At 37.8% G+C, this 7,993-nt stretch overlaps 1 protein-coding gene across 5 annotated transcripts in view; it reads left to right on the plus strand.

Annotated features, from left to right (window-relative positions):
* The window catches only part of SH3GLB2 (SH3 domain containing GRB2 like, endophilin B2), a 97,257-nt gene that overhangs the window by 52,629 nt on the left and 36,635 nt on the right, over positions 1-7,993 (plus strand). The gene's annotated exons all lie outside the window — the stretch shown is intronic.

Here is a 7,993-nt window from a genome sequence, read left to right on the forward strand (position 1 = left end):
ATAATTTGAGATTGCCTCTTTGGCACGGACAAAGGAGGCAAGGAAACCTGAGCAGAAGTGTTTTCTCATGTTATCTTACTGTTAATATGTCCATTCCCTGACCACACACCTGGAATAATCTGATGTCTTTGCCCAATATGCTTCGAAATAATGGGACTCAAGTTGTGGCTCTGCCTGCCCTTTCATTTGCATCATGACTAGGGCACACATAGGGCCCAGGGACATAAGATCCTTTTAGGTTAACAGGACTGAGTTTTAGTTTTCTGGTTCACATATGGTCTGTGTGTTGTGGGGTGTTGTTACATACCATAGACCTTTTTTTCACTACTTCCTCAAGGTGCACATATCTAAGTTAAAGAATAGGAAGTCCAAAAACATTTATATTTCCTTGCAATGAAGACAACAATTAATAAAACAGCTATTTTTTGTTTCAAGGGCACAGACAATCCATTTTTTAGGGTTACATTGGTGGCAGATATACAAAGATAAAAATGGAACACAAGGTTTTTATTGCCAACCGTTTCTCTGCTGCTAGTTGTGTCCTTTTTTTTACTTTTCCTAGTAATTGTTGTCACTTAGTTACAAGTCAAAACTGTTGTCACCCAAACAAAAAAAGGTTGACTCATTTAGTCCAATGACTGCTGTTTGAAAAAGGAAATTAACCTTACTTTGTGATGATTTCCTCTCATACTCAGGAAGCCAAATCTCCCCAATTGGACACAGGCAGCAAAAAATAATCTAACAGGGGTTTTACCCTTTCCCAAACCAAAAAACCCCAAAACATATGTATATACAATACTTGCATTTTCCTGTATATGGATACAGCTCACAAACTGTCTTATGTATAAACTAACCTCCCTCCTAGGGGCAGAATTGATAGGTATGGGCTTTCTCAGGGTCATAATAAAGCCCTTTACTACATATCTGAAGCCCCTAACCCACGCTTTGTAGTACTAAAAATAATGACATATTTTTTATTTTTTTTAAACAAGTTTAGAAAATACAATCTAAGTCTCTTTACCTCTCATTGCACTGCAGGTTTTGCATCCCTAGTAATGAAGAATATGATCTTCTTGTCATGTTACAGTTTGAGTAACTAATTTGTCATCCTGGCGCTTTTTATGTAGTTAACTGCCTTAAAACTTTTCTGGTAACAATTCTGTCACTCATATATAGCCCACCACTGATTGTGACTTACCTTTCTTGCCAGACAAATTAATGAGTAGCCAGAGTCTGACAAATTTATTAACTGGGTCTGATTTATCAAAGCTCTCCAGACTGGAAATAAAGACTATTATGGGTGAACCTGAGTGATCCAGCAAACCTGGAATGGATCTTGTCCAGAAATTAAAACATTACATAATAGCAAATGATTTTAAGTAATCCGTTCCAGATGTGCTGGATTCCCCAGGTTCACCCATATTAGTCTACCTTCTCCAGTTTTGGAGAGCTTTAATGAATCGGGCTCACTATCCCCCGGCAGAGTACTTGCTTACTGCCCCAGTGGCTGTCCCTCATTTGTATAAAGCTGAATTGTTACTTTTTGTATTCCAAGAGGAGAAAAGGGGCAGGACATTGGGAAAGAGGGGGGGGGGGGGCGGTGGCATCATGTCAGTGGAATTTTTTCTGCCCTTACTTGGGTTTCTCTGAGGCAGTCTGAAGGTGCCATAGAAGATCTTTGTAATGGAAAGATCAACTTTCAGCTAAGCATTTCTCTGACACATCCTGGATCTCTATATATTACAATGCTCTTTGAGTCAACAAAGATCTGCATGCATCTTAACTTTATGTGGATGACTGTTTTTATTTAGTGCATGAAGACCTATCTTTAAAGGAAATCTATGTATTTAAAAAAAAAATTCCTAACTGCATTTATGAATATAATCCTGTCTGTTGTGTACTTATGTTTTAATGGCCTGGTTTTGGTCTACAGAGCTGAGCTGTATATCTGCAGTAAGCAGTGGGAAACATTTCCTCTATACAGTAAATTCCTCTGATAAGGACTAATCCCTAATGCCCTCTCTTTTTGCAGGAAAACTAGTCTTGTATCTGCCCCCTCCACTATTTTTTTTTTCTACAGGTTGCATGTTGTGGCAGGGCTATTGGAGCCCTCCTACAGGTCTGCTGTCTGCACAGGCTTTATGCAGTAAAGTGACAGGGTAAAAACTTTTAGTGCATTTGGTGTAGTAAAACAGTAAACATTTTTTGTGATATAAAGATAATAAAAAGGTAAGACCCCTCCCCTCCCCCCACTACGTGTTAACTTAGCATATTTGACACCTCCCTAAAGTATTGGGAACAGTAAAAGAAATCAGGGTCATAGATTAGAACCCAGAAAAGTAGGGGGTTGTGTGGTAAAGTCTTTTAGAAATCTACTTGGTAATCAATCCTTAATTATACCATTAGGCAATGTGGATCTGGGTCCAAAAAAATGTACATTTTCTTTTTGAATACTCATTATTGATGTTAGTCAGTTGGATTATAATTAGTATCTAGTCCCTATAACTCATGAAGCAATGTGGATTTGGGACAGAACTTATATGTAATTTATTTTTTGTTTATGTATGTTCTTTACATTAAGCTTTACAATACAGTTACTTTGCTCAAAAAAAAAAAAACTTTTTATCTTCATCTTTGTTTCGATAACGTACCAAAAGGTTCCTATATGAAATATATATCCTTTATATAAAATTTTTGGGCACAACACACCAACCTACTTTTGTTTCATCATCAAATTTATTTAAAAAACTTATTAAAAACTTTCCAATTCACAATAAAAGATTACCTAGAGGTATCTGTATTTTTAAATGTAAAAGTGGTACATTTAAAAATACTCATTATTTTAAACTTCTTGCCCTCCAGCCTAAGGCTCGCGAGCAGACGCCCAGTCGGCATCCCCAACAATTACACGCCAGGGGAAGCAGATGCCGGGAATTGCTGGAGGACACGGCAGGCACTGCTAGAGGACACCGCTGGAACATGGGAACCATAAAACTCCCTGAAAATTCCACCCCGAGTTTGGCTCGGGGTACCGCTTTTGGCACTGAAAATTAAGTCCGAACCACACTCAGGAATACCACCAGGGAGGTTATTGACATATAATTTTAAATAAAATGGCAAAACACCATGTCAAACCTCATGAATGGAAGGGGATATAGACCCAATAACTGGGAGCCCGGCCCTGGCAAATTCTTTATATTTGGTCATGTTGAAAATGGCTATGAACTAGACAATTCTCAGGATTAGGACCAAGATGTCTAGGTAATAGGGGGATCTGATGTTTGTAGATTCCAATGCTTCTTGAAAACAGAGAGTGAACTTGCTGGTATTGAGATGTGATTTTTGTAATTATTTTGACCGTATCTAAAGTGGAAGAGTCCATTCGCCAAAAAACATTTTTTGTCTATATGTGTTTTTGACTGTGTTGTAGGATCTTTTTAACAGTTTTTACTGTATCTTCTTAGGGATAAATGATACCTTAATAGTTTAGCTTGTGTTTCAAAATTTTCTTTTGTAGTACAGTTCCTTTTAAGGCGCCGGAACTGCCTCAAGGGTATACTTTTTAGTGAGTGATTTTGGAAGTGAACTGGTTGCATGCAATCTTGTATTACATCCTTATCTTGCAATAAATGTCTGTCTGTAATTTTAAATCTTGACCAATAGGAATTGTTTAAAGCAATCGAATCTGGGTTGTGAGTCATAGTGATTTTAAGATTAAATTCAATTTTTTGTATTTTTAGAATGATTTCTTGTAAGGTTGTTACATCTTTAATCCAGAATCTATACTCTGGATTAAGGAAATTATCGTTTTATCGATGCCATGAAAAAATATGGCAAAGGTACATTGAGAGGTTCTTATTGGCAAACAATTATTTCTTCCAACCTCCCACCCTTGGCAAAGCAAAAGGTAAATGCATTGCAGATTAAAGTATATATGAGTAAAGATAGAATGAAATCAACATATTGTTCTTTGGGTTGTATTTTATCATAAATAGAGCGATAAAACATTAATGCAATTTTCATGAGGAATGCTGGAGTATAAGGGATATGGGATAGGGATAAGGATATTACATAGCATTTAGAGGACTAGACAAAGTTGAGGTAGTGTACATGAAAAACATAAATATTGTACTATACACATGTTTTACCTCTTATGAGGGGGTGTCGAGAAGTTCCTAGCTTTGCCCAGAAAGAAGAGAGCCAGAGTTGTGAAAAAACACATTTATTTAACATATTCCACCGTGAGACTGATGCACTTTATACAACGTAGTTGCAGCTTTTCTAGACCGTTCAAATAAAAGTCCTTGGTTGGGCAGCAAACCAGCTCTCAGCAGCACCTTTGATGTCAGAAATGTCCTCAAAACGTTGCCCCTTCAGATGTTTCTTCAAACTCGGGAACAGATAGTAGTCTGAAGGGGCCAAGACAGGTGAGTAGGGGGGATGGTGGACCAATTGGAAACCCAGGCGGTTCAATTTGGCAGCCACAGCGTTGGATGTGTGCGCAGGTGCATTGTCCTGCAAAAAAAGGATCCCTTTGGTCAACTTTCCATGGCATTTCGTCTTAATTGTTTCCTTCAGCTTGTCCAGAAGGTTAGCCTAATACTGTCAGGTGATACTGGAGCCCTGAGGTAGGTAGACCACCAACAGAATACCGTCTTTATCCCAGAAAAAGGGATGCGTGACTTTTTTGGCCGATTTCTGGGTTCAGAACTTTTTCAGCCGCGGGCACCTGCTGTGGCGTCATTCCTTAGTCTGTTCCAAGGTTTCAGGATCATGGATGTGGAACCATGTTTCATCCTCAGTCATTAAACTAGCCAAAACGTTCTGTGCAGCTTCAAAATGGGTCAAAACTTTGTATGCTTCAACTCGTTACAGTGAAATGCCCAGTCTTGAAACGAGATATCCAGGTTTTGACAGTGCTGTAGGAAGGACACTTCTCCCCCAGTGTTTGTGACATCTCAGTGTGAATGTCCTTTGCTGACTTTCCCTGAAGAAACAAAAACTTCATGATGGCCTGTAACTCCAACGACGTGAAACTTGCTTGTGCCTCTGCCATCACAGCTTCTCTCATAGATGATTGCTTTAGCCTCCGTTAAAAAATGTCGAAGAACACTCCTTTTAGCAGATTTGATAGATCCTGGTAACATGGATAGCAGAATTACTTTGGGATTGTTGGGCATTTTGGAGCCTGTATTATAGAGTTGCAATATGTTGTCCCAAAGGCGATATACCATCGTACATTCCCCCCAGATATGAACCATGGTGCCCCCCTGCATCTGGCAATGCCAGGATCTTTAAGTAGTGGCAAAGGATATGTGGTGGATGTGCATGGGGCAGAGATACCATCTAAAAAGAATTTTTTAATCGGTCTTATGAGCTTTACATGGGAGAGCCAGAATGTGCATTAATGTAAACAATTTTTTCCCAATCTTCAGCTGAGATTGGCATTCCAATATCAGTCTCAGTATCGGTCATATGTATGTGTGATGGTCTATCCTGGAAACCAAGCAAGGATTCAAATGCGGTAGGATTTATAGTTATCAATTGAGTGTTTAGATCGGAGGATAGAAATGATGCCAACTGCCTATGAAGAAACCAGGACAAGGGTTTTCTACGATTCTGAGCATCAAGGGATGACGGGTGACCATTCTTTAAAATATTATAAAGATGTCTGTCCTCATCTGCCAACCACATTAGAAACTGGTCTACCCCCATAGGCGGTGAGAATGCCAGATTATCAAAAATTGGAGTCATTGGGCCAATCTTAGATGATAGGGTTTTTGTCCCCAGCAATGAATCCCATTTTAAAAAGATCTGAGGTAATACTTGGCAATAATTGTCTAAAGTAGAGGGTAGATCTGCTAACCCCATAGTAATGGACGAAGAGCTATAGGTGAGAACTCTCAAAAAGAAACCCAACTTTTTTTGTCTCTTATTTAGGAACATTTCTACTATTCCCACCAGGACTGAGCCCTGTAATATGAACTGATATCTGGTACTCTAGCACCACCTCTTGATTTAGATTTGGTGAGACATTTAAGTGCTATACGTGGACATTTCTTCCATGTAAAGTCTCTACACAATTGTTGTAATTTATGAGTATAAGAGGAGGATGGAAAGTGTATTGGTACTGTTTGAAAGGCATACAGTAACCACTGTAAAATATCCATTTTAATTGTATCGATTCTGACAAACCAGAGGGAGGTTGTCATATTTTTGTACGTCCGAGTGTAGTTCACTCACAAGTGGTTTAAAACATTTTTCAGGGTCTGATGTGACGTAAACCCCTAAATATTTAAGTTTTCTATAGATATGTTATCTTTAATAGACTGAAGGTAAGATTATGAAAGGGATATATTCAAATTTTTCAGATTTATTAAAGTTAACTTTTAAAGTTGCTGAAGCCACTGAATCTTCCAAACTCCTTCAGTATTGAAGGTATAGAGTTATGTGGAGCGGTAATATATAGCAATAAATTGACTGCAAATGGGAAAAGTTTATCATGATAATCGCCTATCTGTTTACCCCGTATATTTGGATTCTGTCTCAATGCAACCACCAGGTGTTCCATGACTAAGGCATATAGAAGTGGGGACGGGACAACCCTGTCTGGTTCCATTGTGTATTGGGAAAAATTCCGAAAGAGAACCATTCACCCTTACTCTAGCTAGGGGTGCAGCAATATAAAGCTGGAATACGGGCCAACATTGCAGGGCCCAAACCTATTTGGCGAAAAGCCTGGTACATGAAGTTCCAATTTACTCTGTCAAATGCTTTTTCAGCATCTACTGACAGTAGGCACATGGGGATTTTTAAGTGTTTGGCAGCCTGGGACAAAAGAATCGTTTTGATCATGTTGTCTCTTGCTTCTCTACCATATATGAACCCTACTATGAATCAGGGTGAGCATATACGGGGAGATTCTGTTTGGAATCAATTTGGAGAAAATTTTTTGCATTCAATCTTTTTTACTAATTCCAAAGTGTCTCTGAGGCAAGATGGTAATGTTAGTACTAGGGGGTGACAACTATATCACTCGCTTTTGATGAAATCAAATTAATGCAAAAAATAATAGGGTGTTTGTTAGGATTTGAAATGCTTGTATGTACCTTGGGGTGTGCATTAAAAGGTTAAATATAACAAGATCTTTGATAAGTTGAAAATCTTTTGTTGTAAAATAAATAACCCCTATACAGTGAACATCATTGATTACAAAGTTCACTTTAAATATTAGTTACAATAAAATAACTATATTTTCCTTACTTAGTAAACTACTTGGGTGGATGCTTTTACCCCATAGTGGACCCTTATATTAGGTCTCTACTTAATGTTTTACACAAAGTTTGACAACTTTGTTGTCAATAAACCTCTGAACCTTTTTTTGCACGGTCCTATTTTATACTTTAGACCCCTCCCACGTGGGATTTATCAATACTTGTTGGACACGGACCTGTCTGTACTGCCTATAAACTATACGCTTCTTTACTTACCTAAGACTCAGTCATTTATAGAAATTAATATTCCTTAAAATGAATATGCATTTGTGATGTTGGTTTATATGTTACTAAGATTTCATAGTTACTTGTACTATTATTTATTTATTATTTGTTTATTATTCTTGTATATACCTCTGTTAATCAGTTCAACCTGTATATGTTGCCATAATCCCGAGAAAGCCTTCTAGGCGAAACGGGTCGGAAAAGAGACAAGTCATGCTATTTGCCAATTTAATTTATTGTACAGCATGGAAGAACTAGGTTTAGCAAATTAGCATGGGCAATCTATGTTAATATGTAGCACTGTTATACTTATAACTGTTGTTTATCAAAACATACAACCCTCTTTGCCACCCTCTTAAACTTTTTATCATTGATGATAGATCTGAATTCAAAGTATTATTATTATTATTATTAAAAAACAGGATTTATATAGCGCCAACATATTACGCAGCACTGTACATTAAATAGGGATTGCAAATGACAGACTAATACAG

Source organism: Pyxicephalus adspersus, chromosome Z (genome assembly GCF_032062135.1).
Source record: "Pyxicephalus adspersus chromosome Z, UCB_Pads_2.0, whole genome shotgun sequence".
Taxonomy (NCBI): domain Eukaryota; kingdom Metazoa; phylum Chordata; class Amphibia; order Anura; family Pyxicephalidae; genus Pyxicephalus; species Pyxicephalus adspersus.